General features: G+C 44.4%; 1 protein-coding gene and 1 long non-coding RNA gene across 2 annotated transcripts in view; one reads left to right on the top strand and one right to left on the bottom strand.

Moving 5' to 3' along the window:
* TANC2 (tetratricopeptide repeat, ankyrin repeat and coiled-coil containing 2) overlaps positions 1–9,693 on the bottom strand; it is a 341,035-nt gene extending 331,342 nt beyond the window's left edge. The window contains exons 1-2 of the mRNA XM_074320171.1: positions 9,572–9,693; positions 8,316–8,411 (exon numbers count right to left, since the gene is read on the bottom strand). The gene's annotated coding sequence lies outside the window, so the exon portion shown is untranslated. The remainder of the gene's footprint in view (positions 1–8,315; positions 8,412–9,571) is intronic.
* LOC141568922 (uncharacterized) overlaps positions 1–16,223 on the top strand; it is a 71,935-nt gene extending 55,712 nt beyond the window's left edge. The window contains exon 2 of the long non-coding RNA XR_012492250.1: positions 15,911–16,223. This is a non-coding gene — a long non-coding RNA (uncharacterized LOC141568922). The remainder of the gene's footprint in view (positions 1–15,910) is intronic.
* The last annotated feature ends 389 nt before the right edge of the window (positions 16,224–16,612 follow it).

Genomic DNA, 16,612 nt, shown 5'->3' with positions numbered 1-16,612 from the left:
TTTTTCTAGCATGTTAATGTTTTGAAGCAACCAGAGGCAAGCTTTCTTACAGTAATTACCTGCTTAATAAAAGGAAACCTTAGCACTCTTTGAAGGCCTTAAGGAAAAGCTGAGAATACACAGAGCTGCCTTCTTTAGCTGCAGAAAGCGACTGATTTCGTGACTTTAAGAATCACTGAGTTACCTTCATGTCCAACTGTCTGGAGAAGCTGAGGGTGCAAATGAAGAAACTACAAAGACATTTCCCTTTGAATTAGAAGGACAGATTAGTGAAAAACACTACTCCTTAAATCGAATGTTTAATTTTGATGAAACTGGTCCCTATTAGAATGAATGCCTTCCAGGACTTTTATCTCAAAAGAAGTCCCAGGGTTCAAGGTTGGGATACAGTGTACAAATGTTTGTGTAAGTTGAGGTTTAGTGGGGCTAATATTTTTAGTTTTGACATTGTTTTTGTTAGGGCTCTGGTTACAAAGTTGCATAGGTTTTGAGTGGTCTGCCCAACCCTTTTATTTTTTTTTTCCCAGCAGCCCAGTTATTTTCAGTGGCCCATTTTGTAGGCCATAGTTTTTCAGGAACATGTAGATGGTATTACAACATCTGTATACATTCCCTCTCACTCTGGTTCTTAAATACTCTCTGTTAGGAAAATCTAAGCAATATAAAAGTGTAATTACAAAAACAGTGGCTCACATTTATTGTGTACTCTTTACAAATGAGTTCACACCCATTTAATTCTCACAACAACCCTGTGAGTTAGTCTGCTGTTGCACCCATTTTATAAAAGCAGAAACAGATTTATAAGTAACAGGAGTAAACTGAGATTAAGTAACTTGCCCAAGGTCCCACAACTAGAAAGTGGTAGCATGAGAATTAAAAACCTGTGCCTTTTCTGTGCATTTAAATATACATCATATTGTTTTATTTTGTTGGTTTTTTCATGTAAATGGGGTTATTCTTAAATTCTTTAATTTACATTCATTGCCCTACTACAAAGCCTAAGTAAAGGAAAGCTGTTAGTGATTCACTCGTTTCATTCCAGGAAATCAGGCTCATCAATTATTTGCATTTTGTTACATGTTAATTATACAAATAACTAGCCTTGAGACTAGACATGAACATGAAAGTATAATGAACAGTTTGCTAGCTGCTCTTTTCTGTTATGGATAGAGTCCCTGATCTGAAGTATGAAGCGCTCCCATGTTCAGCCTGCCAAACTCTTCTACCTCTCACTTCATGGGAAAGTCCAAGTCAGGGATGACAATTAGATTTCCTCTGTCATGCCAACCTTAACCCACTGATAATGGCTGTTGGGAGCACTGTATTGAGAAGCGGGAGGGGGACACCTGGGCCCAGGGGAATCACATTGAGACTGATGAGTGTGTTTGCCACAGGTGAGGGAATGTGGGTTGGCAGTGGGTGAGCCAGATCTTTGCCAGCTCTGGCCTGTGAATCGAGAAACTTACTTCAACCTCGGAGGTCATAGCACCCTACTTTCTGCTCCCTCCACCAATCCTACAAAAGTGCTGTGTTCTGGGGCAGGGATATGAAAATGAATCAGGCATGGATTCTGCTTCCTAATAAGAAAGGCATAAAGGACCATACACAAATCAAAAAAATGCTAAGTGCCCTAAAAATACTAGTGTGACATAAGGGATTAAAAGAGGGTGGGTTATTTATAGTAACAGGAAAGCTGGGGCAGAGATGGATCAAGTGTCCCTTTTAGGTGGGCCTAAAAAGATAGATAGAAATAGATGGTGGGATAGATAGAAATGGAAGGTGGGAGTGAAGGGAGGAACGCTCAGCTTTTTTCCCATTTTTAGGCATATGATAAATCCCCTGCTGTAACAAGAAAGAAGGAAATGTGAAACAGGGGCATGTACAAGGGAAGAGTTCAGTGTGGCTGCAATGCAGGAAAATAAAGGAAGGTAAAGTTGGGAAACAAGGGCAGGCCAGGTTGTAAAGGGCCTGGGAACAGCAGGTCAGGAATGTTCTGGAACAATGTCTCTCAAGGTGTGTCCACAGGATGTTCATAGTTTTTCCGTAACAAAAGGTTCCTGTTGTCAACAGTGTTGGAGAAACATTGAATTAAAAACAAATACATTTCTATACCACAGGAGTTTTCAGAGCTTTTCAAATGCTAATGTACACTGTGAGTTTCCAAGAGAGACCTGCAGCTTGCAAAAATCCCCAGCTTAGTGATCATAGATGTTTCTCTTGGTGCAGGAGGTTAACGTGCTGTGCAGGAGCTTTATGAAAGTAATGGTCATACAGCGGTGTGATACCCACAGAGGATACATTCAACATCACTCCTTGATCAACTGGCTGATCTTCTAGGAACCTGTGCTAGTGTTTCAGGAACAGGGAAAAACCATTTGCGCCGAAGAAGGCATCAACTGCTCTCCTTCTATGTTTCCCCCTCTATTTCAGTGTTAGAGGATCTGCCTTCAGCAGCCGACCCTTTGCCCCCTTTGCAGCCAGGCCTACTTGTACTGCTCTCACTCCCAGAGCTCAGTTCTCACCCCGATAAAACCTTGCCTTGTTTCAGAGCTCTTACAGTGCCCTGTTTTGAATCTCCCATCTGTCATCCTGGATTCCAGACATGCGGCCTGCCCCTGGCTCGGCTGCCTCATGCCCCTTGACCTCTCCCCAGCCTTCTTTCTTTGCCGCTGCTGTAACCCCCGCATACTTTGAGTGCTTCTGGTCCTCCTGGTAAACCTTGACATGCCCTGTCTCCAGCCATTCACAGCTCTGGGGTGACTGGCTCCAACTCCTCCCACTTGTTCCGACACAAGGCACCTGTGGCTACATTCTAGGGATCGGGGCTCAGGCATACCCGATAAACACCTTTCACCCCCTTTCCCAGTAGTGGTGGCTTCTAGGTAAGATTCCATAGTTCTGCTCGGAGGGAAAAACTATAAGATGAGACGCAGTCACTATGTACTATGTTGTGACCCAGAAAAAGGACCTGCATTCATTGCAAGAATGTACAGCAAAGACTTGGGCACCAAAAGGCACACCATGTTTGGGAAATTAGTAGGAAGAATAAGGAACCAAAATACACAAATATTACCTTACCTTTGTAAGTCATGTGCAGTTCTGGTGGATGCATTTCAAGAAGGAAAGAATGGCGTTTCCAAGGTATTTCCAGGGATCTGGGACTGGAGGGGCTTGCGCATGAGGCTAGGGTGGGTGCTGACAAGGGGATATGCTACAGTCTAGAAAATTGTGCAAGGTACAGATAATGTGGACATAAACCAAAACCCACTTGTTAGAACTAGGAATTATCCTGAGATAGTCTCAAGATTTCAAGCAAGTAAACAATGGTCACTAAACGTATGAACTCATTAACCATCCCCCTACCCCCCAGCCTCCACCCCCCGTAGCATAGGCTGAAAATGGAAATAGCTTCAAAACTGCTTACATAACGTCATGGCCGCTGGAACTATCATAAGTTACTGAGGAAAATCCGATCGTTGTAGATAATAGAGAGGCCAATTGTGTCTTCCTAACACACAGCCTTAGCCTCGCTCTCAGCATCAGTGGAAAAGATCTTGGGTGAGACCAAACATGCCAATCTTACTTAAAAAAAAAAAAAAAAAAAGTAAGGTTGCCTATATAAATATACTATACTATACCTTATATTAGGCACCAGGCCAGGCATTCTTATATACATTATCTTTAATCCTTATAATAATACTACAACAGATGATAATTATCCCCATTTCCTAGATGAGAAACCACTCCGTTAGGTTAAATAACTACTCAAGGTCACACAGTGAGTAAAACAGATGAGCTGGGCCTAGAAGCCCAGGCATACTCTTGATGGCAATACTGCCTCTCATCTCACCCATTTCTTCTGTGTTTTTCTCCTTCATGCCTAAATTTAGAATAAGACTACCAGCCAAAATTCCAAAAACGGTGCTTTTGTCCTTTGCCCATTGCTAAATGACTTCAGTCATTATAGGCCCAGGCATCTGTTCATATTCCTCCAAAGTTCAAAGTACCCAGCAGGAGAAAGGGGACAATTAGAGTCCTGGGGCTGAGACAAGAAGAGGAATGGGAGGGCGTAAGAGGGGTTAGGCATTTTCATGTATTCTGTATTCTGTTGTGTCATTCTTACAACCCCATTTTAATTTTCCATTTTGGACTTGCGAAGACTGAGTCTCAGAGAGATAATGTAAAATACTTAAGAGCCCATGGTGTATAGGCAATAGACCCAGTATGTGAAACCAGATCTGTCCAATGCCAAAGCCACCTCCCTGGAAGGGGGAGAGAGCATTCCCTCTCTGCTCTCCTCCCTTACAGGAAGGCAACCTCCGTGGTTACCTCCATTGCCACAAACTCCAGAGAGTTCTCTTCTCTACAGTGTTGCTAAGTCACCTGCTGGCAGGGGCAGAGGAATTCCATGTCATACAGAGGTTCCAGTTGGAATTGTCTGTTGAATGGACTTTGATGAGTCCCACCGCATACTTTCCCTTGTCAATCTTTTTCCCAGTGCTGGTTTTTAACCAGACAGATGGATATTCTGATCCCTCTAACTCAGGGTTTTTCAGCCTCAAGCTTACTGACATTGTGAGCAGGAAACTTCTTTGTTGTTGGGGGCTGTCCTTTGTATTGTAGTATGTTCAGCAATGTCCCTGGTCTCTGTCCACTGAGATATCAGTAACATCCCCCTCCCCCACCAGTTATGACAACCAAAAATGCCCACAGACCTTGCCAAATGTAACCTGTGGGACGTTGGGGGCTGGGGCTTGTGCAAAATCATCCTCTGGTTGAAAACCACTGCTGTGACTCAAGGGGGCTACGTGGTCTCTTTGCCTTTCTGCCAAAACCCCAACAAACCAACTCATACCCTCCCTTTTTCCCCTCCAGGAATGCAAGCCAACAAGAGACGGTCCAGTGACACCTGTGGGTGGAGTCTGGCTTTCCTGGTTTGGGGGAGGGAACACAGCACACAGATTGCTTGCCCCTGTACTTACTTGATGCCCCCACGAGACGTGAAAAATGTAGAGCTTTCAATGTGCAGATGGCTCGCACTGCTTAATTACCAGCCGAAAGCATGCTAACATTTTCCCCCTCGCCCTGCCTGCAGCAGCGCACCAGGAGCAGTGGAGGCATGAACAGGGAGTGGTTGCCCTTTCCCGCATCCTTATCACACACTAATTATTTTATTCTAAAGAGACAAAGTAGAGAGAATGTAACATATGATTCTGACGACACTTTTTTAAAAACTGCCTTTCCTAGTGACTAGAGCATAGGAGCTGGTTGCTAAGCAACTGGGAAACTGCAGACTCGTGTACTGGCCATGCTGGTTTAGGAAATGAGCCATAAAAGGAATTCCCCAGTGAGAAGGGATCCCATACCACTGCCTGGTTGCCATGGACACTATACATAAGTGATGGATCCTGGGTTACAGGTCCTGCTTAAGAAAAAATATGTTGCCCCTGCTTAAAACTTGAATGGTATGAAAAAGGTATGGACGTCTTCTTTCCCTACATTATCCATGTGGGCACGTCCCAGCCCCTTTCCCACGTGTTCCCTTTGGAAGAAAGGTCTGAATCTAAGTGGCTGAGACATTCCATCCAATTTCAGCTCTGCTTTTATTTAATATGTTCCAGTCTTTGCTTGAATTGGAAGGGAGTCTGCAATCTAGAAAGCAAATTTTTAAGCAAGAAAAGATGCCTCAGTGGCAGAAAGGCTGTCTGTCTATCATCCAGCCCTGTTTGGGGGCCACACAGGGCCAAGATCAGGCACAAGGGCAACTCTCTATGTTCACACGTTCTATTGGAATTTTGCAAAACAAGAGACATTAGCAGAGAAAAAGACAATAGGCGTGACTCCAAAATGAAATTGGTATGTCATGCAGAGCAAGGCACACAATAGGCCACTGCAATTCTGTCAAAATTAGAAACAGACTTCAGATAATAGGAAGGAAAAATGTGAGACACATATAAAGATGTAGAGCTGAAAATGCAAAGACATACGGGTTTAAGCTGGGCTTCCTATGTTCAACAGTAGAACAGACAAGTCTTCCTGTAACATCACAGAAAATATCCTCATGGACAGGAGACTTGGGATGCTAGACTCTAACCCCCAAGTCTCACAGATGAGGAGACTGAGACCCAAAGAAGGACAGTGATTTGCTCAAGGTCATAGAAGACAAACGTTATTGAATGATGGTCTGTATAGGACAACTCTGCCTGTTTAATATTGCTGCATAACCAGTTACCCCAAAACTCAGCAGCTTAAGACAACAGTGATCATTTTACAGTTGCTTTAAGTCAGGAATCCAGGCATTGGATTGTTTCAGGCTTGAGGTCTCTCACAGGCTACGATCAAGGTGTCAGAGGGGCTGCAGTCACCTTGAGGCTCAGCTAGGGGAGGATCACTCATGTCCTCAGGTCCTCACTGGCTTTTCACTTTAGTTTCTTGCTATGTGGGCCTCTCAATAGGGTGGCTAACAATATGGCAGCTAGCTTCCTCACAGCCAAAGAGCACCCAAAACGGAAGTCAGTCTTTTTAAACTTCAGTTCAGAAGTGATCACCCATTATTTTTGTCATAGGCATTAGAATTGAGGTACTAGGTCCAGACCAGGCTGAAAGAAAGGGGAATCCATGAAGGCATGGATACCAGGAGGCGGGGACCATTGGTGCCCATCTCAGAGGCTGCCTGCCACAATAACAAATTATGCTTACTGGATCCAAACTGTGAGTGGGAGAGATTGGAGGTGGGGATTGAGCTCCTAATTGGGCATGGAACAACGGGGTCTAGGAAGGGGCAGCTAGAGGAACCTAAAGGGTGTAGAGGATAGGTAAATATGTGGAGGAAAAAAATAACAGAGAAGGGAAAGAGAACCTGGTAGAATGGGAACAGGGAAATGGTGGGGGATTGGAATTGGGGAGGTAGGATGAAGAGCATAAATTATAAGAAAATAGAGAAAATAGGATGGAGAATGAATCAGAAGAGTAAGAAGGAATAAAGACCAGGAAGTGGGGAATAGAAGGAGAAGGGGAAGAAAGCTGGGAAGCAAGAAGAAACAAGTTTAAGCACACAGAGCAAGAGAACGGGGGAGGAAATTGTCAGTGAGAAGTGAGATTTGGGGAAAAGTGAGGGTAGGAAAACGCCACAGAAGAGATGGAGACATGGGGAGGTGTTGTGGGACTTAGACAGAAGACAGAAACTGGGGAAAATACCACTCGATAAATCTTTATTGTCAGTGTTAAGAATGTGACATGCCTGATCTCATTTAGTCTTCATGCCAGCCAATGGGTAGGTGCTATTTACAGCATTATCAGAGTTGGAGAAATTGAATCTTAGAAGAATTAAGTACCTGCCCAAGTCTATGCAGTCAGAAAGTGGCTGCAGGTGGCAGGGCGTCTTTCTGCCAGGCAACCGGTCCCAACCCTCAAAGTCATCCTAGTCAAGGGGAGCTGAGGGAGGGGGAGTTGACATCCTTATCTTACTGTTCATGGATGTCAGCTTCTGCCTCTTCTGTCTCCTCTAGGGCCCCATGTCCCAGCACAGATTCGGAAGGCTGGATCCCTTACCCGTAGCAGTAGGCTTATCAGAATATGAGTTCCAGGGTGAGTGCCTCAGTTTATCACATGGACCCATGTAAAAAATAAAACTCTCTGCTAGACTGTGTAGTTATTTCTCCACATCTGCATTGCCAAGAGCCATGCTGAGAGCACCACGTCTTGTTCTTCAGATCCCCACAATGCCTTGCACTGTCTTGAGCATGTATTCAAAAACTTTGTGGGACCGACCATTTATTTCTACTGAAGCCAATGAAAAATCCTGTTGCTTTAACTTACTAGCTTCACAGAGAAGCGGGAAAAGACTGCCTCGCACCAGCACAGCTCTTCACTAGCTGTTTGACTCTGTGCTAATGACTTAACCACACTGGAATTCACTGTCCTTAATCGGTAAAAAAAAGGTTGGCTGGATAATCTTTAAAGTTTTTTCTAGCTCTGAAACCTCATGAATTACACATCAGGGACTAGAATTAGGAGTCACAGTAGAAATAGTCAATGGATCTGACACAGATACAGTTGCCACTTAAGCAGACTTGACAGAGAACCGTTCTGGATTCCATTTTGCCAAGATGCCAGTCTATCAATGTGCCTCTGAAGGAAAGTTCGGCTCCACTCTTTTTGTGGCATGTGTGTCTGTATACTAGAGACTCCATGGGCTTAGTTCTCCGCATCACCAAGATCCCCGTGTGAAGCTAGGGACTTGGAGTCATCAACCCTCAAAACAATAAGAGAACAACTGGGGTGCCATTAGGGATAAAGAGAGCGGCAGGACTCACCAGGGAGAAGAGGTTCCAGAATTTCCATGAGGTGTCATGGGAATTAGGCGCCTGGGTTTCATAGTGCTTTTCAGTTGTCAGTGCTTGGAGCTGGTACTGAAATCAAAGGACAATGTCACATACCTCTGTGGCCCCTGCCACACCATCATCCGTAAGGTACCCAGGGATCTGCCTGCACTTTCAAAAGGCATCTAAGGGGAAAGTATGTGCTGATCATAGAATGTCACTGATGGTGAATTAAAGACTATCTTGAGACTAAAGCTTGTATATGTTTGCTTCTCTATCCTCCATCAATTTAAAATGATGGATTGAAGCATTTTGAAAAGGCTTGATATTAAGCTGGCCACTGCTTCCATTCCCTAGAATTTCTATATAAAGAAAATATTTTGAGGGAAATACTTCACTTTCCTAATAATAAGTCTAAAAATCTTTTGATTTACAGAAAAATGCAGATAGAAGACACTTACCAACAAAGAGTCATTGTTTCAGTCACTTTCAGGAGCAACGGAGTGTCTGCTTCCTCCCACATGCTCTGAGAAGCTAAGTGTAACAGATGCGTTGGTGCCCTGCCCATAGCTATTTACCTTTCAGCCATTTACATTTGGCTTCCAACCCACCAGCACTTAGTCCAAGAGTTTTCTTGGATTTCAGTAGTCTCTGCCCATGTAGAAGGTAGAAGTGCTGGGAAATTAATTCCCTCCCTGGAAGCAGCCTTCAACCAATGACCGAGGGAGTTGGTATACAAAAACCCAAGCTACTTCCCCTCAGGTGGTATAAATCCGAGATGTGTCTTCTACACTGTCTCCCAGAGATCCCCAGCAGGACTGAGCCCTAGTTGCCTATAGTGGTAACCTGCTCCATAACATATTTTTTTACTTCCTTCCCTTGACTGTATCACTTCCCACTCTGCTACTGGTGTTTCCTGGCATTACCTCCCTAATAAACCATTTGCACTTAAACCCTCATCTCAACGTCTGCTTCTAGGGGAACCCAAACTTCTGCTAGAACAATAGGTAGGAACAGAGAAAAATGATTGTTATTTTAAAAAGGGATTTATATTAGCGGTGTGCTCCCATGGTGCACTTACGAGTTTATTTATAGCTCATTACCTTCCTTTACAGAAATGTTATGGGATAGGTTAGGTAAGAAGTGCTGCCAACTAAAGACCAGTCAGAAATGAAGATCAAACATCTCTGACATGGTCATGGAAATTACTCAAAACATTGACTGGATATACAAAACTTCTATTTACTCACCACTTTCCTCTGTTAGAATTGCAGCATCCCTGGAGTCTCATTCCATGGAGTCACCCGGAAAAACACACTGACTGGGGACAAGGGTCTTTTCAGAGGAGACAATGCTGGAGCTTGGCGGTGCCTCTACTGGATCATCTGGTTTGCCTCCAGCAGCATCTGGTCCGGAGGCTGCCCAAGTACAGAGGGATGGGGGAGGAGAGAACAGAAACATCATAACTTGAAGGGTAACTGAACAGGAAGCAGCTTACAGCATGTGGGCTCAATTTTCCTCAAAAAGTTCATAATCTAACTGTCAAAAAATGGCACTATGAACCCAAATTATAAGATAATTATGTTTAGTCCCAAATTCAACACAATAAAGGGTATTTGCTCTCATGTCCTAGCAACCATCTCATAGTGGGGGAGAAAAAGTACCACACAACAACAAAATGTAAACTTGCAAAGCAGTAATAAAACAAGCACACAACTATTCATTTCAAGTCTATTTTGAAAAGCCTTTGATAATACCAGTAATTCCCCCATAAAGCTTCTATTCTTTTGCCACAATTCCCTTCTGGAGATAGAAAAAGGTTTTGCTGTTCTCCAGCCATTCCTTTTAAGGAGATAAAGTAGACTTTATTTCCCAATTTTAAATGTTTGTCATTCTTAAAAATGATAAAAGAGAGAAATCCCTGACCACCTATATCTAGCTAAATCTACTGAATGGGCAGGGCTTAGTGACGATATCAATGTCAATCCTCCTTGTTTTGCACAACAAAATTCATTTAATGGTCTAAACGAGGAGCTTAAAGGTAGCCCAAGAGCCTTTTCCACAAGATGGTGAAATATTCCAATAAAGAGTAGAAAGTTCAACCAATTGTCCACCCATTTCCAAATATTCTGATGCTTAAAAGCATGTAGGCTGAGCAGTATCCCTTTTGTGTCCTAGGTGACACCATGAAGTCGGAGCAATTCTGTGTCTCCACCCCTCCTACCAGTCTCATCATGGCTGCTTCTTTATATCCTTAGTTCTAGGACTTTTGTTCAGCTGGTCTTCAGGTGGTTTTCAATGATGGTTGCTCTATAATTTAGTTGGTAGAAGGGGTGGAAACACAGAACAGACTGGTCCAGTACCCACAGTGTGGCAATTAAAAATTGGGAGGGATATCTCAGCTGCAGTGGTCTCCCCTGAGGACCAAGGGGTCCCAACCCCATAGGGCTCCTGAGCCCAGAGCACCAATGCCACAAAGAAAAGTCCCCACAACATCTGGCTATGAAAACCAACAGGGATTGCATCTGAGTGAGATGGAGGGTTGCTGGAGTCTCAGGCATTCCTCTTGAGAGGCCCACACATGGACTCACTCGCTCACAAATTTGCTCACTCCAAATTCACTTGCTATAAGCTCCAATAGGGAGGCAGCAGCTCAAAAAAATCCAGGGACAGTCCCTCCAGGGAGGAGGGACTGAGTTGACTAGCTTCATGGTAGCCTGGAGGGGGGCAGATTAGGGCAGCTCTCTCCCGGGACGGAAGCACTAGCAGGCACCATTGTTCCTTTGTTGAGCACTCCTCTACCCAGTTGGCAGGTGCAGGTGGGTCCCAAATCTGAATGCTTCATTAACCTGGCTAGCACCATTTGCCCTGCCCTGGTGATTCCCTGAGGCTCCATCCCCTACCTTCCATTCCAACTCTGTCTACCGGCCCCAGCCAATTCTAGAGACTCCTCCACACAAGCAGCCTGACACATTTCATACTGCAGATTTTCCTAAAATCTCTCAAAGGTCCATAAGCCCAAGCAAGCAGTGGCTGGCCTCAGCATACCTGGTACCTCTTGCTAAGCAGCCCCAAGCCCAGCACAAGTGGACACCAGTCTCAACTTCCATTGTAACTCCTATCAGGTACCCCCAAGCCTGGTATAAACTGCAGCCAGTGTTGGTTTGGGACTTAGCTTCAACTAAGTGGCCACAAGCCTGGCACAATGGCAGCTGGATTCAGCTCACATCATGGTGCCCACCAAATGGTCCCAAGCCTGGCACTAGTGGCAGCCAGCAGCATAGCTTCTCCCAAGTGCCTCCAAGCCCAGCATTAAGAATCAACCAATGGCAGATCATTTTATAGCTCCCACCAGGTGGTCTCACACCAGGCACAAGTGGCAGCTGAAATTGGCAGGCACCAGAGCCCCCCCTAAGAGGCTCCAGAACCAATACACCTGGGGACCAGCTGCAGACCACACCAGAGCACCACCCAACCAGCTCCACAAACGACACACCCTAAGGGCAGAGTGGACTGTCACTAGAGCCCCACAAAGTGACTCCCACTCCGTGGGGTCAGCCCCACACAATAGCTTGTCTGCTGTAGTCACAGCCCGTCAGGCTGATGGTCAATCCCACCTAGTGACGTGCCACAGCAACCAAGGATCAAATACAACAGGAGGGCACATGCAATCCACACAAGGGATACCCCTGGAGCACTGGCTCAGGTGAACAGGGAGACTGGGCCACACGGGACACCTACTGCATAAGGCCACTATGCCAATAGTGGGAGACGTAGCAGATCTACCTCCTACATAGAAACGAACACAGGGAGGCATCCAAAATGAGACAAAGAAACATGTTCCAAATGAAAGAACAGGACAAAACTCCAGAAAAAGAATGAAATGAAATGAAATGGAGACAAGCAATCTACCAGATACAGTAGTTTGAAACTTGTTATAAGGATGCACAATGAACTTAGGGGGGAGAATAAATGAATTCAGTGAGAACTTCAAGAAAGAGATAGAAACTATAAAAAAGAACCAGTCAGGAATGCAGAATACAGTAACTGAAATCAGCAATACATTAGAAGGAATCAACAGTAGATTTGGTTTGCTCCTCTAGGTTTATTTTCACATATATGGTGGCCATTCTTTGTCTCAAGATTTATGCCCTAAACTTTAATAAATCAGTGCTTAAAATGCACTTCAATTTGTATCAGAAATGTCTCCTGAATGCCTACAGTTAGAGCACTGTGCTAAGCACTTATATGGACACAGAGTTGCGTAAGACAGAGTCCTGTCTTTATGGATCTTGTAATTTAAAAGCAAGGGAAGGGAGTAGAAGGGGAATTAGACACATACACTAGTAACTATAAAGCAGTAAAGGCTATTAATCTGCTTCAATGTAGGCTCTTTTTAAAACCTTCCCCAGCTCCCTGATTGGAGCCTTAGGCCGCCGCTCATCTGTTATATCTCCCCGCCCCCAACCTTTCTATCTAAATCTCACCTATCCTTCCAGGCTACTCATTCCATATCCACACAGTCTTGTCAGATCCTTCTATAGCATGTGATCTCTTTGGAACCTCTGCAGTCTTTGTTTATTCCAGTATGATGGAAGTTACTACTGGAGGTTAAGTGGTAACTTTCAATACTCGGAATCAATTGGCTCTGTGAAACGTCTCCCAGGGAGGCCCTCAGCACTGAGCTGCTGGGGATCCAAACCCCTTTTGCCACTCTGACGCTTACTTGGCTGTCATTTCTGGCTTCCTCTGGGACGTCACTGTTCTGATTCCTCCCATAAAAGTTGTCTATGCTTTGATCAGGCATGAGAGAGAGAGAGACAGAGCGATTGAATGTACACCAGAGGGGGAAAGATAATTGATGGACTTGCCAACCCTCTCTTGCCTTCCTGTGCATAGCTGCTACTCAAAAGCCAGGTGAGAGACTGCTACACACCACACAGGTGTTGACAGGTTCACACATCTCCATCAGCCCTGCCCTTAAAAAGAGACTGAGCATTGAGGACAAGTTTGGTCTGGTGACGGTGAAGATACTCTGTGGTGACCCTTACAGGAGGGTGTGTCACCCTGAAAACCCTGTCCCTGGAGGTTTGGGGTACAGCAGCTCCTGCTTTCATTCCCTCTGTCCTGATTCCAGTAGTGGTAGGGATCAAAGGCCCAAGATTTTCTAGTTTGCCTGTTGCCAGCATCAATGCTTGCCTATTAGCCAAGGATCTTCCCCAGACACCTCTGGCCTGCAGCCCAAGTGCCATGGAGGTGATAGTAAACTCTTACTGCTTTGAAAGTGCAGCCTTCAGCACAGACCTTGGCCAAAAGCATCTGATTCTTATCAGAGGCTAAAAGACAGGTTTTACCGGGGTTCCTGTGCCCAAACTTGCAAAGCAAGTTTATTTGCTCCTTTATTCCACACACTTGGGGTTCCATCCTATTCTTGAGAAAAGGTCAAATGCTCCACCTTCATAATGACTCTAGAGACCACTGTGTGGCCCAGTGACCACTGGCTTCTGGTCACTAGTGTGCCAGTTTGCCTAGGAGTGAGGGGCTTCCTAGGACTTGGGACATTCAGTGCTAAAACCAGAAAAGTCCCAAGCAACTCGGAATGAGTTGATCACCGTAATTAGAACTGACCCCTGAGTTCTTAGACCAGCTCCCCCAGCATTCATGAGACTTAGCGCTTAGCCAAAACCCATGGAGGATGAAGAAAGAGCCAGATCTGGACCAACCTTAGGCCACAGCTGTCCTTTTCAGAACTCTTGCTGTGTTCAGAACCCTTGTGTGTACATAGGATAGTCTTTGACTCCCTAGACTTGGATGAGGAAGGAGCAAGGAGGAACAGAGATTTTCATCACCACTACATACCTGGACTGTATTATAAGCCTTGCCAAAATGGGATGTTGATAATTATTTGTAGATTGATAAATATATGACAGGTACAGAATTGGGCCAGGGACCTGGAACACCCAAACATTCCTTCCCTCCACCATCCACCTCTTCCTGCAAGGTCATGAAGAAATCTATACTCACTGAGGACAAAGGGAGGCAAAAAGACACTTAACCTAGCTGGCACTTTGGCCCCAAACTGCATTGTCAAACTCTAGTGAACTGGCCTGGGTCAGTGAAAAGGCACCCTTTCAAAACCAAAGCACATATTCCAAACCTTGGGTCAAACCATGCCAATATGAGGAAAAGCCAAGCCAGGAAAGTCACCGGTGAGCAGAGCCAAAGAACAAGGCAGGGGTACGGAAGCAAGAGTGTATTTGCCCCAGCAGCCAAAAAAAGGAAACCCCTGGCTGGGTTTCCTAGCCAGGGCACTGGGGATACCAACTGGGCCGACAGCACACACCCCACTAGCACCACCACCACTCCCTCAACCCCCTGGAAACACCAGCAACCAAAAAGAGGCAGTGGCTGTTGGCTCCAGGCCATACGTTATTCTTCTGGAATCCTTATAGGCACAGTATCCAAAGAGACTATTCATGTGCTCTGGGACCTTAACTATTTTAAAAGCTCTAGATCTCTGGCCCATTAAAATGGCCTAATTTAACCAATTCATTAAGCTTGCCTCCTTTTGGGAGAGGTGACTTTCTCCTGCCTCAGAAGCCATGGTTGTGTAACTGTCCACCGGACTGATGGTCAAGAGACCTGAACTTCACTATTTTCAAAGATACTCATATCTGTGATTGACTACAGGCAAAACATTTGTTTTCTCACCTGTAAAATTGATTGGACCAACCCTTTGGGACTAAGGTTTCTTCTGGTTTTGTGCTCTCTCTCTCTCTCTCTCTCTCTCTCTCTCTCACACACACACACACATTCTGCTGCTTTATTGCCGAATACCAACTGAATCAGGTGAGCCATATTACAGCCTGAGGCAAAAGGAAAAATCAGTAATACTCGTCCTCTATCTAAAGTATCAACTATTTTGCTTATCATGGATTTTCTGTTTTTGTACCAATTTGAATTTTTAAAAACATATTGTGTTCAAATATTAATTTTGATTAGTGAATTTTTGGTGCCCCTTAAATTGTGTGCTCAGGACAAATGCCTGACTTGCCTCACCTTGGTTCCAGCCCTCTCAGCCCTTCTCTACATCTAGGCAGAGTTTCAGAGTGAATGAAGGAAGGTACTGCCACAGACAGGCAGAAAGAAGAGACCAAATGCTACCCACTTTACAATGTTACCTACAGCCAGCCTTAATGTTTATTATTAGTCACCCACCTATAATTTCTAGTTGTTTCTGCTATGTTTGTTTTGTTTCTCTAGGCTAAAACTTCTTTGAGTATGGTGACCTTCATGTCTGTTGTTTTTTAAATCACACTCTCCATATAACAAATGTCTAGCAGAGTTACGCACTGAATTATTAGAAGAAAATGTCAGGACACACAATGGATTCTAGATATCACACCTACCCTTCTCTTGATCTTTCAGAAAATAACTACTTATCATTAAACACAATATTTTTTTAAGTTCAGACAATAAAAACATAAGCAGCTTTTGGGAAACCAGGAAAGTAAAAGAGTTGTTTTGGCACAATGTGACCAGGTAAAGAAAAAGTAATTTGGGTTTCATTCCTTGTTGTTTCCTTTCAGAGTCGAGAGGAGCAGAGGGAGGTAAGCCAGACAAAGAAGCCTTATGAGACCAAGAAGTTTCTAACACAGACATTCCGAGAAGGGTCACTATTCCTTGACTTAACAAACCAAAGGCTGCTGGGATCCGCACTGGCTTACAACAGGATCTGCAGAAAAACATCTTCAAACCACACTAACCTGGGCTTGGGATGGAGAGAAAAGGACGCAGTACTGACATATTATCTGTGAAAAGTCTGCAGTAGAGGACATTTCAAAGGAATTTTATTTCTTTCAATTAGATGCATTAATAAAGATCAATAGCTATAAATATGGATTAATGCTAAAGTCTCAGCAATCTTTATCAAATAAATGAGTCATCGTTGGTGTTCCAGTGCTAAAGTGAGTGAAGGCACTGGACTGCATTCTCTTGTTTGGCCACTAACTGGCCGTTTGCCCTTGAGTGAATCACTCACCCTCTCTGCTTCATTCTCTTCATCTGTACAAGAGGGTGTTGGACTACATGGTTGCTCAGATCCTTTCTACCTCTGACAGTGTATAGGAGGGGTGCTATTATGGGCTTGGCAATGTTTGTTTGTCATCCCCTCCCTCCTGCTGTCTTTCTGCCCTATTGGCCTTTTTTCATGGAGAGTGTCAAATTCTTAATTAGTAGGTTTCAAAACGTGAAGAATACAAAGCTTTACTGTATCTTTGGGAAGAATGCAG

Source organism: Rhinolophus sinicus, linkage group LG15 (assembly GCF_036562045.2).
Source record: "Rhinolophus sinicus isolate RSC01 linkage group LG15, ASM3656204v1, whole genome shotgun sequence".
Lineage (NCBI taxonomy): Eukaryota > Metazoa > Chordata > Mammalia > Chiroptera > Rhinolophidae > Rhinolophus > Rhinolophus sinicus.
This window is presented reverse-complemented; position numbering and strand designations above follow the sequence as displayed.